The sequence below is a fragment of the Varroa jacobsoni genome, unplaced genomic scaffold (genome assembly GCF_002532875.2).
Source record: "Varroa jacobsoni isolate VJ856 unplaced genomic scaffold, vjacob_1.0 scaffold_759, whole genome shotgun sequence".
Lineage (NCBI taxonomy): Eukaryota > Metazoa > Arthropoda > Arachnida > Mesostigmata > Varroidae > Varroa > Varroa jacobsoni.
In genome coordinates, this window is record NW_019213661.1 from 664,835 (window position 1) to 681,131 (window position 16,297).

Genomic DNA, 16,297 nt, shown 5'->3' on the forward strand with positions numbered 1-16,297 from the left:
TGCAGTGCTGGTTGGAAAAGCGAGAAGTTAACACAGTTAACGGTAGCTACAGCTTCAACTGCGATAAATTCGTAAATACATTGGTCTACGCTGATGTGCTCGATTTGCACATCTGAACCAATAATAAGTGGAAGAAAAGGAAAGAAAGCGTGGAAGTTTTAAATGTATGTGTTTACAACAAAAATATGGGCTCGCGTATGCTCACATAGCAAGTTCATATGGGACGAAAATCTATTATGTAAGAATACCACTTGACAATGTTCATGGATCCAGTTTGTTTAATTTACTGAAAACATTTAAAGAAGCTTAATTACTTAACAAATTACTTTTGGCAAGAGACTGTGTGGGTCACCGAATAAACCTAAATGTCTCAAGCGACTTTTAGTGTCGTTGTGACTACATTAATGACGACAGAAGTGGCCAACCCATTAAAGCTACGGAATTTCAAGCAATGACTTGAGGCAATGCAACGACTCAAGACTGTCCCCGTGAAAATGATCTATCCAAGAAAAATATAAATTCTTTCTATCGTTAAGGTCAATCAAAGAATTTAAAAAAAAATTAGATAACTTCAGTCGGCTAGCTCCTCAATACCAACACCACAAAACGAAGACAGTAACATTCAATAGTGATTTCATTACACATTATCAAACAGTTCGAAATTTTGAACGTTTACGAATCACGTTCAAGTAAGCATTAAAGAACTCTACTACGACGTTTAACATTATTGATGATCGACGCGCCAGAGAAAACCGGTAAAAGCTTTATGATCAATTTAATTTTAGCCCAAGTAAAGATAGATGGAAAGGTGGCGCTGCGGTGGCATCACCAGGAACTGCAGCAACCTCGATTTTTGAAGACCAAACTGCGTGCCCCCAATTCAAGGTTTCCATTCGCTTCGAGGAGGGCGCAGTACGCAACATGGTGAAGAATCAGAAAGTAACGACCGATTTATTCCGCACAACAACACTTATTCTATGGAAAGAATGCCACATGATTAGACGAAAGGCCTTTCAAGTCGTTGATGAAACGCTTAATAATAAATGTAGTAAATATGAACCTTTTAATGGAACTTTAATTGTTACATATGTTTAGACAATTCATGATCCAGTAGTCAAGGATGTAGCGATCCTGGTATTGAAGACGCTTGCATCAAAAAGTCGCACCTATGGGGGCACTTACGACTTAACCAGCAATGTGCGATTAAACGAGACTGACGCTCCCCCAGTACTTTCAGCTTCTGTTAGCCTCCTTAAAAATGCAAATAACGAAATTTATAGTGGTAAGAAACATTATGTTAAACCGAGATTCTATTTCGTAATGTATCGGCTGAACTGCTCATCAGAATCATTCAGATATCCTAGAGAAGCTTTCACCAAAACATGCACGTTAGTTTCTGTGGATAGACTGGCCCGCAATATAATCAATACTTCCATTAAACCATTGTGCATATCTTAATGAATATCGTTTGTCCAATGGAGTAATGGATGCTGACACTACGCATCTCCTTTAGTCCTTATCCGTTTTTAGATACTTGGACTGTTGTCTCACAATTTGAAGTCAAAAAAAGGTCTGCCAATCATTCTTTTGAGAAACTTGGATCATCCCAAACGTTGGAACGGCACCAGGAGAGTCGTTTGTGGTTTATTCAACAATCTTATTACGGTGATAAGTGGTCTTTGCTAAAACCACGTCATTGCGCTTTCAAGAGTTACTCTCAATCTATCAGAAAACGATTAATTCCCATTTTGACGACGTCAGTTCCCTGTATGGAAGTTATTCAACATTACCTCTATTGTTAATACAATTAGTCTTTTATTTCTACACAGATAAAGTCAGATGTGTTTAACAGCTAAATAGACGCAAGTGAGACCCACAGGTCGGCCTTATCTACTCTACTCGTACTTCTAAAATCCGTGTCTTACTGCTTGTTTGTCGGACTTCAAATGACCCCTTAAACGGTCGAATCGGGCTGATTTTTCGTGGACTGCTAGAGCTACATTCATTTCGGGAAGATCTGCGTGGAACACAAAGCCGACTGGCCAAATTATTCTTCCGCTTGAGGGAAAATTTTGATTTTTCCAGTAAAGCGTAGGGTTAATTTAGTTGGTCATAAACCGACATTAGCAACTTTTTTTCTCATTTTCTACATCTGATAACAATGCTGTACTAGCATTTACAAACACAAAGACAACTACCAGTGTATTTCGTGCTGATATATCATTAGTGTAAAAATTGTGTTCCGTGATCAGCTTGTGTTGCATGAATAAGTGCGCTTAACGCGCGTTACGTGAACAACTGTGTTTTAACTATATTTTGAAAGAAGTTTATAGGTTATGGCGATCAGAGAACAGCCGGCCGTTGGGCGGTATTACTCATGATGAGTATAATTAGCCTTTTTCCTCTGCTCAGAGCAATATCCTAATAGCAAAACAATCGCGGGCCAAAATCTGCGGTTGGCACTCTAATATTTTATCTAAAGATAAGTTGCGACGCATCGTATAGAATCAAAGATGGTTTTACTCGGTCAAGTTCAGTCGACTAAATAGGTAATTCCTTAAGTGTTGGGAGTTTAAAGGACGTCCCGTAATAAACAAATTGACCTGTGTCTTGCGAGACTTATCTCTTTTTACATTAGAAAAGTTCAGCCTTTACCAAACTTAACACATTTCACCATTATGCGGAGAATTTCATTTAGATACAGCGGCCTCCACGTCAGGCAACTGCAATCGCCTTGAAATAATGTCGGAATTACTATAGTTATACATGCATGGTGTCTGCCACAAAATGTATATCCGCAGTTGGTACCATTAAGTGGTCGAGATAAACTATGTTTGCCTATACTGTCAATCATTCGGCACCGGATATCGTCTTTTAGGATGTATCGCTGAGCAGTTCAGGTTAATATGTTTATATTTATTTTTTATTTACCAATTCATCACCAATCTTAAGCATAAGATTACAATTAGAAAATACACATTTTGGGCCGTGATCGTAATAAGTCTGGGCCTACGACTACATCTTTGTAAATAATGAATGTTGTTTTTTAAACCGGTTCCATTGTGTCGCAGTTGAAAGGGCGTCCGCAACATTTAAAGATTAGTGTATAAACTTGTAGAACGTTGTGAAGACGTCAAGAAGTAATGAGTGCAAGCACCTAGTACGGCACACAACATTTGGGTCTTTACACACTTTTACAGAGATTTAAATAACATGCGCGTGCGTCAATGATATACGGTTTCGCTGTCGTGTAAATAAAACACGTCCCTCGATATTAATTGAAAATAGTATCAAGTTAACATTAAATTCCTTATTTTCAATATATATATATATATATATATATATATATATATTTCGTTTATATCATTAATTCTACACCAACAAAGCAACTGCATTTGTTTGATTCATATCATTAAATTATAAATAAATATGAGTCATTAGAACTTGATTTTCTAGCCTAAGTAAGTCTAAATTCTAATTTTTGAATAAAAAAATCCCTTAGTCTGATTTTTCTCACAGCCCGAAATGAATGAAAAGGCGGGAGCCGTGCGCGTAATTCAGTATTATTTCTGCCATTTTGTTAACGGTGGAGCTAAAGATCGATGTATAGCTAAACTGAGTTTCTAGGGGTCATAGAAATAATCCAGTGGGCTATTATAACACCATGGAACATGCACAGGGAAAGTTCTAGTTCTGAAAGCGATAACCAGAGGGTGACCGGTAATACAAATTGTGTCACATACAAGCGTTTTTGTTATTAGAACAATCTGCAAATACAAAAAGATGAATTAACATTTCTGCCTTTTAAAAACTGCCTCGAAAGATGTAGAAATCCATGCAGAGAAGTGAGGGACGATATAAGGCTAGTTAATATCGCGCTATCGACTGGAGTCTACGCTGCTGATAAGGAGTTACACTTTGAGAGAAGCGTTAATAGTAGTATTATTTTATTCTATCGTAGTATTTGTTTATCGCGGCAGAAATATCTACAAGCAATACAAGTGGAAAACTAAATGAACTGAACATATAGTTTATATCGTTGTACTACGCCTAGACCTGTGCAGTGTATGATAGCTTGTTTGTCTATTAAGTTATTGTCCAAAAAGCTATACGAATTCTTCAAAACTTTACTGTTGAATGACTGATGTACCAAGTCCGAACGTTTTTTTAGGTCATCCATAATTTATGTTATCGTTTATGTATGTCACCTAACAATGAAGTTCCCATAAATCCATATTTATCATAGATTTTATCCTTGCCATTCTTCTCTTGGTAAGGTCTACCCCTTACTTGTTTAATGTTGTGATGAAACGGCCGCAACCACATAGACATTGTTGTACGCACGTTTCGACATTTTGATATCCGGTTGTAATGCACTTTTGCCGACAATTCAAGCGACCAAAGTTAGTGTCAGTGAAGAAACGGACTTTCTGCACCATATTAGAGAATACCGGACGGCGAGTGCGCACATTACTCAAAAACCTACTTGAGTCGTCAATAAAATAATAATTTGTTTAAATTCCATTATCGTCATAGTGCTTTTCTGTAGCTTTTGTTATCATATAGTATATTGATGTGGTGAGAAAGGTGCGTATCGTTGAGTGGTGCTTAAATTATTGCTTACCCGCTTTTTACAACACAAACCCAAAGTCGCTTAAGCTGCCAGCTATGAACAGATTTCAAATTTGAATTGTTATACATATATATGTACATATATACATACAGAATAATTGAATTCTTTGTTCTACAAAACTGTTGTTATCTGTTTTGTGTTCTGGCTCTGTGAAAATTACAGGTCGCAAGAGGAAATTAGTAAACACACGTTTTTATACATTGATATAGAATGCCTCAGCGATACCAGAAAGTTAAATTTCGAGCCATTTTTGCTACTGTGATTTGACAGATGCTAGATATTTTGTCACCATTAATAATGAATTGTTACTCAGCATAACAGCATGTCCTTATTATGTTAAGTTTAAAGGCCAGGATTGCGGTCAAGGTAAACAAACCGCTCAAAATGCATAAAGTGTAATAGACTATTAGAGAGAAAAATTCGAGGGGACTAGACTAATTATAGATGACAAAGCATCAACGTGTGCTCGTCTTGTTCGTTCAACAGATGTATGTACCATAGAGGTTTGTGAGGTTGGGACCAATGATCAGAACTGTAGCATTTGGATTAATAAAAACCCACATGTGTTTTATGAAATGATATTTCACAGATATGTAATCGGTTGACGGGGACTAAGCCTTAATATGCCTTAATAGGACGATTTTACATTTTAAGTATCACGTGCAATGATTACATTAAGGCACAAGATAATTTATGCCATTGTATTTCAGGGCTCTCGAATTTTTTCCGACGTTTTTTGAAGTCAAAAGTCTATGTCAACAGGCCCATGACCACCCAAGTTTTGAAAAAGAAGCAAAGGTGAAAAATTTCATAAAAACGCAGATGTACCAGTAAGGTCTAAGAGCGTATTTACTATATTTGTTATTCTGTGTGTAAATCCCACCTATTTACTTTATGAAATTAAAATTTGGTAATTAAATAAAAATAAATATATTTTATCTGGAATTGAAATGTTTGTTTTTGTTAAAAATGTTGTTTTTCTGTTGTATGGTAAATCAAACTTTTCTTGCTGATGGAGAAGGCCTACAATAAAGGAACCTTTGAACGTCAGTGTTTGGGTAACCCTCGAAATTTCACAAGTCTTGTCTTATTTAAGACAAAATGTTGTCTTTATTAACAATTTTTTGTCATAAAAACTTCGGTTAAGGTTACTTAAACCTAAAAGAAATGACTAAAACTTGAACACGTCTAACGATTTCATTCGTACGGTCTCGGATGGCTGTTTGGACCCAAGATACGTTGGTACAGCAAAGACGTCGTTTGAAGCAATAAAACAACATTCACAAACAACAGTGAAAGCCACGTTTGGAAGTTTCTATTTAAAAAAAAACATTTCGACAGTAATTAATGTTTTTTCTTTTTTTTTCATTTCCGAACGTTCATATTACGATCAGAAATACTAATGTTTTGCCTTTACAGAAGCTTAGTTCTTACCTAAGGTTCAGTTGTATTGCTTGTCTCTTTAAAAGAAAAAGCGGAAATTAAAGATTTTTCGAAATGTTTGAAAGAGATATTATAACGTGCATATCAACTGTACTGCACGAAACGTAATGCCTTGAAGGCACTCTTGCTCTTACCCGCGGCTACTAAATGCAAACTACGGACATCTTTGTACTAACCATGTGCCATTTGCTGCCCTGCAACTAGGTATTTTTGTTATCTCATCAAGAATATTACAGCAATTTTTCGTCACATTACAAGTGTATGATGAAAGACAACAACCTTCTTAACAGTTGCCGTTCGTTTTTGATAAATTGAACCGACAGTAATACGCGACGGTTATTTTACAAACAAACATTTTCAAAAACGTAAAGACCTTTCCTCACATTATTCGACCCGATCAAAAAAAAACTTTTTTAAGAATAGTTCTCTGTGGTTGTCACAGAGTTCGAGCTCTCTAAACTTCTAAGAGGAGGAGGCGAATGCGCAGCACTAGTATTTAGAAAACAACACCAAAATTTTGGAACACTTTTTTTGTACTCTTTCAATGATAGTTTAGCATTTTTTCAAGCCAGTTCTCACTAGGTAAAAACACTAACCGACGAATACACAAATGATACTTGGATAAGTGAGTCATACAAACGAATATATATGTTTGGCATATCGTAGTTCACACATTGAGGGTGCAACTAAAAATTCTCGTTAATGCTGTCGCATAGTAATGCACCATTATTGAGCTATTTCAGATTGCCCTAACACGACGGTAAAATCAGAGTGTACCCTCATAACCAACTGCTCACAACGTGTGTTACATTTATAATTATTAACTGGTCGCCACTATGACAAAAATGATTTGGAATAATTAAGTAAGGCGTGCAATGTTCGTATATTTCAAAATAAAATATAGAGTAAAATAATATTATTTGCGCTTCTGCTTTATGGTGACACCAGAAGCATGAATGGAGCGCACCTTGGAATGGGTGCACTGAACCGGCCCTAGATATAATGCGCAAGAAGCACGAAGGAAACATTGCTGCATGTGACTGTGCCATTACCTATTAAGCAGTTGAATCATGGATATTTTACAAACAAAAGCTGGTTGTACTTTAAAACAACTTGCTAAAATATGCAGTGTTTATGACACTCGTGGTCTTGAAGTGTGTAGCTTGAGTCCTTGAGTAGTTCGTCCACAATTTTTAAATTTCTTTACTGAGAAGAAATCCTAAATTTCTGGACCTTGAACCCGGTACATGTCAGCAAAGCCATGATTAAGCGGAGTTGAAAATGGCACATGACTACAAAGAGCTAGTTTTGAGGGAACATTCAGCGAGGTAACCGTGTGCACTCACGGGTCATAGTTTTCTCGTGCATCTAACTTTTTTGTGGTGGATTCGCTATAAGCTTCCTTGTTCATATCTCCTAAATCGTAAATTCGAGCCTATTTGAAAACATGTACTGGGAGCACGTAGTACCGTGAGTCACATGATGCTTCTCAGTGGGAAGGCTCCAATTAGCTTAGTTATTTTTTTGCCATCAAAGGTGAATGACAAATAATTAAAATTAATATAAATAAATGCATTACGCACACCAGATTTTTCTGTTAAAGTATTGATATGGTACTGTGGGACACTCGCCAACCCGACCCTGGATCCTATACTAAAACGGGTAAGCCAAGTACATGTATAATCGAAACAAAATAAAGGAATCATCAAAACAATGTGATCAAATAAGCAGAATAATTGCATACTTCAGTGAAGTGATGGAATAGCTAGGGCCATTCGGTGTGCTAGTAGATGCAGATATTAATATAGAATGACGAGGAAACCGCAAAGAGAAAATTACTATAAAACCATCAGGACAGCTGGATTGTGAGAAAGGGGGTAGGACAGAATGGTGAATAAGATAACCGTAACCGGCTGGAGTTTGGAAGTCCTATTTAGATCGATTAGGTCTGTACCCGCGAGTAGATCGCAGTGTAGATGATGTACCAGAAATGAGTCAGTTTAAATTTATGAGTCTTGGTATTCACAGGCTAAAGTGAGCACATGTGCAGTGTTTGTTAAAAAAATAAGTAAAGTGGCGAGAGACATTCGCTCCCGATACTACATATGATACGTATAAACCTGATAATTGTGACATTACTTTACATAACAATACTGATATTTATTTTGTGTAAGGTTATGTGAAATGGGGCGGGTATGGGTCCCGAGAAAGGTTAATTCGATACACTCAAGCTAAAAAAACACGACGCACGAGTACTTGTTCGTTATATTATTCCTGCATTGTATTTTTAACTAAACTTACAAGATATATTGTAGTTAAAATTACTGCCGTACTTCAAAACAGCCTCTTTAATCCAAAATTAGTTTGACTTGCTTCATTGTATTCAACGTTAGTTTACATCGAGTTCTCACTTGCCTTCACTTTGAATTTCTGTTTGATTTAATTCTTATGAATTAAATTATTAGCGGTTATTCTCTAAAAAACAAACTCCAGGGGAAGGACGATCGATTTCCATACACGCACCTACAATTCATTTGTATATGTTATTAAGTACGTAAAAATAAAAAGTCATGCCTTGTAAACTCCTCAGAGCTAATAGAGCACTTCAGAAGTATCTTTGCGGCGACGAACAATATCCCACGAGTGTGCGTGATCCCATGAAACAAATAAACTGTAATGATGCCCAAAGGGCTGAAGGCTGTGTTCTCGGTAATTAAGGTACTGAGCTTTCTAAAATAACTCCAATCGAACAGGGCGGCTGGACTGGATTTTTTCCACAATAAGCACTTGGAGAAATGCGTATGACCCGTTCCTTTACTGGGCGGGTTTATTCAATATATACCTACGGTATTGATGCCTATCGATATGCTGCAGTAAAGCCCTCCTAAGCGTAACATACAAAAAAGGTGACCCACACGATCTAAAAAAGTAGCTATTAAAAGCTTATAGCTCATCTCATTACATGCCGACTCATAAAATTCCTGGAAGTTTATCCATGTATTCGAACTGAACAGCACAGGGTTACACGCAGGACGTTCTGCACTAACCGCATGAAAGATACTGCGCCAAAAAGTACATCAGGTCTGTCGCAAACCATAACAGGTCCTCTTCGCCGAGTTCGTGGATTATGAGTTAACGCTTGATATGACTCTTAGATACACAATTTTACTAAATGTCGTAAAATGCGGAGTCCAACAGAACATTCTACATTTTATCAGGACTTGCAAGAAACTTCAATGAGCATAGAAAACAGAGTAACCCGGCTTTGAAGCCCTTCGCCTAATTAGCTGACCTTGGATTTGGTTACAACCTAAGCCCTTTGCTCTCTGTTGTTAAATGTTCTGGCATTTCATGTTTAAGCTCACCGCTAAAAGCATAGCTTTGCATAGACAATTTTGTTATATTTGGAAAGTTGATTTAATGTCCAGCAAGCCTTTTCAAGACTGTCGTGAGCCTCGACTGTTGATCAACTTGGACAAGGCAAAGATTATAAAGCTCCGCCTTCGATGGCAGACCGAACAACATTGAAGTAAATTTATACCTTCAATAAGGGCCGTTTTGCCCACGAATGGACCCACCCCGAAAGGCACATTACAGACAGGATGCGACGAGCGATTGTTGCGAGTGTGGGAATACGTACGTTACTGAGACTATCGTTGCGCAGAGCGCTAGTTTTGTTCAAAATAAAGGAGGTCTCGACTGAATTTTACGGAACCCAAATTGACTGGAGTTACTTTTCATCAGTGCAACTTGAAAAAACTTAACAGTGTCATACATTCGTATTTAAAGTTTGTAATTGGCCTATATTATTCATCATCAAACAAATACGCGTACCTTCCAAATAACACACCACTATTTATAGAAAATCTAAAGCGCAGCTGAAGCTGCCCATCAGTTCTGCCTATTTGAAGTTACGTGAAAGAGAAAGGTGGCGGAGATAGATTCTTACTTACGATAACCATGATTAGCCTGAAAAAGGCCGGGCACAACGTACCGGCACATACTTACACGTTTTGCAGTACGTGTGTTTCATTGTAGCGTATGTAAAATAGTGAAGATTTATTTGCCAAGGGGTACATCTCTCTGCACAAGATATAGATTTGGTATGATTCTAATAGTGTTAATTAATGGAAGTTTTCTTTCATGTGGCAAATTATCATGGCTGCAAATAGTGAAAGGCAAGGTTAAAAATAATTTAATTTGAAAGACTAGAGAATTTTACGAACGTATAGCACAAATTACGAACGGCTATGTATTGAAATTGTCTTTTCTCATATCTTCTACCCCTTAGAGAAAAATACTGAATTCTGGTCGAAACGTCCTATCTCACCTACCGTCTAGCATGTGTGCATCGCTATAGATACGTTATACATCGACCGCCATCTGTCGTTTCGTGCTGTATTGACAATACACCGTGAACACCTATTTGATTCCTTAAATATCACATTACACATTATATCAAAAGGTATAAAGGAAAAGATGTTGAGAGTATGGGCGGTGTTTTCTAGACGGATGGAATCATAAACCTTGCAAAACAATACGCATAAAATGAGACAACGAACATCACGTCTTCAATGGCGACCCGGAAGTGCTATCAATGGCTCTGCAGTTATCTGTCCGAAAAATAATAAGCACGACCAGAGAAATTAGTTCGGTAGAGGAATGAGATGTCTTCTAGAAGAAAAAGGCCAGGCACGTACCTTATGGCACCTTTTGTAGCAGAGTCTTAAAAGTCTCAAGAGCCAGAAACCGTAAACCTGTCCTCGTAGCAGAAGATAGGCTAAAAGTAGACTTTTTTGATATGTTGGGTTTTTGAAATTAACCTTACCGCAGGGCTATCATTTCTGCACCACAATTCTGTCAAGAGAATTGTTCTGCTCTAAGAATGTATCTTAATAATATGCAACTATGTTCTTATTTCCTTCAAAGCACTATCACTTTAGCATAACTGTGTACAGGAATATTGCTTCTAGAATAACTGAATATACGAGTGTTTTTAATATCTATATCGCAAACACAGTTATAGCAGTACTTGCTGAATCACTTAAATTATATATAAATACTTTACAAATTCCGGCATTATTTAAGACCTTGCTATTGAAGTCCCACGTCGGTCAAACTCCCAAGTAGGAGCATTGTGATTTTTGCTCACTCTCTAAAATGCGATGAAAAATTTTATTATTTTTAGCAGAGGGAGACTATTGGAAACATTTACATTAGACGCATCATTACACATGTGCATTATTAACATTATTGAAAGTACGTAGTCTTTTATTTTGGTAAAGGCATTGGCCTCTTTCAAGAAAAGCTGTTAAGGCTGCTTCTACTGTCGCTGCATACGTCGTTGTAGTGAAAAATCAGAATTTACTTATTGTCCTGCGTTTTTTCGGTTTTTGAAACATTTTGAGATTTGTTACATAACTTTCTGTACTTACAAATATTAGCGCGATAAATTCTGAAAGCACCAAATAAATTTTTCCGCACCATGCCGAGCTATCGATGTGTTTTTAAAAGTATATTTCTGAACGATATATTCAATCAAGCTAACATTAAAATATTATATATATAAAAACATATAAATCAACTTTTTTGACAACGTAACCAATAAAGATTGAATTACAAATAGATTTGAAGTTCAATAACTCGGGTAATATCTTTGCTAAACTTCACAATTTACATAACGACTTTACAACGAAGCTTGGGTCACGAATTATTTCCGATATGCAGATAGTAGAGCCATTAAAAGACATACAAAATTGCGTGGGCTAGATAATAGAATTTAAGCATCGAGATTAACATTTAATTGTCATCACAGCATCTTGATATCGTGCCAATCAAAAAGCACAATAACTTTTTTCTATTGAACCTAAACAGGGATAACACAATTCTGGATTATTCGTGTATAGTTTGTAAACTGTGCCTTACGAAATCACGTTAGTGTCAAGAGTATGCAAAATCAGAGTGAACCTACAAAAGATTGTTGCGGTACTTTTCTTATTTGTTTAATCTTAGCAAATAAAAGTTGTCATTCACTTCTGGTCTAAAATAACGCTCCTTGAGGTAACTATTCATCTAAATTATAGTTTTGCTATCGGTCTAAAATTTTAACATAAACCTTAAAAAAAATTTAAGTAAAGTATATCGCAATCGAAGCTTTCCTTTTTATTTAAATACAGTGCCCAATCCTGCATATGTACCAGCTATGCGAAGCCTGTTCATGAAACCATGCTGGTCATTATCTGATGGCCCTTTTTGAGAAAATAACACACCATGTAACACATCGAAAATGATATTCTCGAATTTAATCCGATATATATAGACCAATTTAGCTGAGCTTTGTGATTTGGTCAAAATATTCTCGAGATTCATTTCTTGATAGAGTTCTTCACAAGTATCTGTGTATTGTTGGTTCATTATCCAAGTTGATGCATTAATGTTTCATTACAGATTTTTTCGCTTACCAAACGCTACCGCTTTTATTTACTTCCTACTGTACAAGCTTGGTCTACTGGTTATAGGTACGCTATAGGCACTTCCTAAACCTTAATATCGACACTTTTTGAGCAATATATGGAATACCTGAAACAACACTCACATAGTCATTGGAGCTTCGTCATCACTATATCTTTCAAATCTGTAAACCCAAGCTCTGTTTTACAGTATTTATTGTTATACAATTCTGAGCTGTTAAAAAAATCACCTGTTTTGCAAATTTGCAGAGCATGGGCCCTTCGCAAGCCCTCTCAGGTATAATAGTAATAACATATCGCATATCCTGATTTATAGATACCACGTGTACGTAAAGATATGTCCGAGTTGTCAATCACACCTTGCTTGAAACCATCTTCTCGAATTAAATCAAGGCCTTTTTAATTCAAGTAAAAACATATGTAATTATACATTTTGTCTGTCTTCCGAGTATGTATTTCCTTAGCTGTATTCATCTGTAGTCCTCAATCTCATAAAGTTAATATTAACATAAAGTATTAAGTAAACATATAAAGTGAACGGTATTAGCTGAAAAAATTCTGTTATATTCTTAAGGAAGTTGTATGAAGCTGCTGACTTTAGAAAGTCAATTTAATAATTTTTAAAAACTTTTTTAAAAATAGGATCGAATTGCCAAATTTAATATTTCTTAAAATATCATGGCTAAACTCGATCTCCTTTGCGGTATCGCATGGCTCGCACCGGAAGTGGAACGCGCATATAGTATCAATTACTAACGTTGACGAGCATAGCGAACTGAAAAAGTAGGTATATGAGGATCATATTAGTATTCGAAGACGAATATTCAGTGGCAACATATCCTTTTATGAAGGACACAACTAAACTTCACTTGCTGGTAAACATATATTAGATCTATAATGTTTTTTTACTAAAGGCTAAGTTATTCACCAAATTATAACTATATGTTTAGCACTAAATTATTTGTAACGATTTATTAAAATGTATATGGATATGATAGAAAAATAGATATTGTAATATGGAACTTCATTAGGATTTTGTGAACGCGCCAAATGAGGCACATCTACCTAAACCCTGAGCAGATTGTAAGAGACAGTAAGGCGTATCAAAGACATACGCGTGTAACCCAGATCTCATGCTAACCAAAATCTCATGCAAAAATTTATCGCGCGAGCAACATCATTAGTAATAAAAAGACGAATAAATACTATAAAATACTTAAAACACTTATTAAGTAAATAAGAAAAGCTTGATATTGACGATTTTTTGATTAAAAGACCTGTAATACGTGCTCCTATCTTATAAACTTAGTACAAACGTGCAGTTTAGTTTCACTATGTTTAGCTCAAAAGAGACACCTTAACGGTTACTCATAACAGTACCTCTTATTTTCATTTGCTTGGTTTCTTAACTTAAAAACTGCGCCTCATCTAGAACTCAAAGGCAATTTTGTTAAAGCACATGAATTTTTACTGACCTTTTACGTACCCAGTTTTGAACTTTTAGAAGTAAGACACCTTGATAGTACCGCTTAGTGGATAAGCGGCAATGTACTGTTCATCTCAGTATGTAGATAATAGTAAAAAATATTTGGTTATATAAACTTCATCCTTACATATATAAATTACAACATAATACCATTTTCCATACGTCCCGCAACAATAATCTGTGTGAAAAAAAAACTCAAACCCGCAGCATTTATTGGAGTAACTTGTATACAGCTATTTCATTGCAGCACTAAAAAGTATTTCCTTAACCTACATTCATTTTCTAATATAAATTGCTCAAAATTCGTTTTATATTATTAGAGTTCATAGAAGTCCTGCACGAAGTTTAGTGTAAATTGGATTTTTTTGCTCAGTAATTTTTCTTGATTTATTTCATCATATGCTACAAATTGGCTATCATTTAGAATAATTAAAGAATTTATACGAGATGCATTTTTGGGAATTAGGTTTTAAATCTAAACTATTAAAATCAATAGTAGTAATAATGATATTAATAATAACAATAATAATAATCATGCGTAAATGGCGTTCGCAGCTGTTTGCAGAAACGCTGAGTGTTGACAAAATAGGTAAAGTTCACAAGCAAGTTGCTTTTAAGTTGTTTGTCTCAAATGCTACATGATGTGAATATTTCTTAATTATTAGTAGTTATTAATTTAAACATTTTAATATAAAAACTTTTATTTCTGTTTTAAGTGCCGAGCTTGCATTCACACCGCAAAATAAAAACCCATATTAATTGTTACTGCATCCTTTCATTTCGACCATCAGCCCGAAAGTTAGTTGATTCCTCCATTGTACAATCTATTCAATGCAGACAGCAAAGTTTGACTGAGGAATCGAGAATGTAGACTCCATAATCTCTAATAATGATCTGATGGATAATTTTGACGCCTCAACAAGCAAATTGGCGCATACAATGTGTTTTAACCTTGGTTGATCTACATATAGCACTTTCAATGAGTTCAAATTAACTTAAAACTAAAAGCATTGTTATTTTTTAAGGTGAATTTAAATTAGAGAAAGCATCTATAAATGGTTGTTTCAAGATACACTTATATTATGTATAAGACCTATACCACTTGGCAGATTCGATAAATAAATGAAGTCACCATCATATGTCGGCAGTTATTTCTAGTGTATTTAATACAGGTCATATTAAAGGCTTTAGAATGATTGGGAAACAGATAACAACGGTATCAACACCAAAAATTCGAACATTGATTCTACGACCCGCGGTCTCCTATTGTTGATCAGCCCGCTTCTCGCCGAGTGGCTGCAATTTCTTAGCTGAGATCCTGGATGCGTATCTATGTAGCACCTTGCATAGCTCGTATGCTCTACAGAACACGTCACCGTTTTGTTAGTGAGATTCGCATTATTTTTAAATACGTATGTCACCACTGTGAAACTTTTACAACAAATGCACACTCTATCGCAAGCGCAAACATTTAATGAATTAATCGGGTTGAAATAAAATCATTAAGTACCAGGCCGACGGGCGACTAATCCTCAATTGAGCCTCCCAGATCTGTGGTACGAGATGCGACGCTTTCATCCCAGGTGCTTGGTCCTCCGCTCTTTCGCCTCCCTGTCCTCATTCGAACCCCTCTGTGTATAAATGTACAACTCTGACTGCACTGTCTGTACGTGTAGGGTGAAAGAGTGAGTGAGTGGGTCAACTTGGTCGCCTGACGCCCTAGCTGCTCGCTGTGAGAGCGGCAGCTCAGCGCCCACGGCTACAGGGCGGCGAGAGACGCGAGATGGCCCGAGGCCGTTCGCGAGGCCGCCGCTGACGCTGCCACCGGCTCTGCAGGGCGCAGGGCCCCGAGCCAGCACCAGTTCCAGTTCCAGACCAGGAGGCAGGTGGCCAGGGAGGGCCAAAGAGGCTAAGCCACCCAGCCTTATCAGTGAGTGCAGCGGGCAGGCGGACGAACGGGCGTTGCATTTGTGTATTGCAACAACGCACGATCAGTGCACTACGGTGTGGTGTGTGCACGCCGTAAGCCTCCAAAAATCGTTAGCGGGCGCACAGAACCAAACGTAGTGCATAGACAAGTTTCACTGCCATAGCAGGCAGGCGATATAGCGACTTAACCAGCCCAGCTACCACTGCACTGCCATATTCTTTTACTAGGTATGATGATCAAACCAGTGAGCCAGTCTAGCAGTATATCGTGTGACCCCCGCTAAAGGGCTCTGCGACTGCAAATCAAAGCTCTCCATACGGCGAACGTCGTTATTT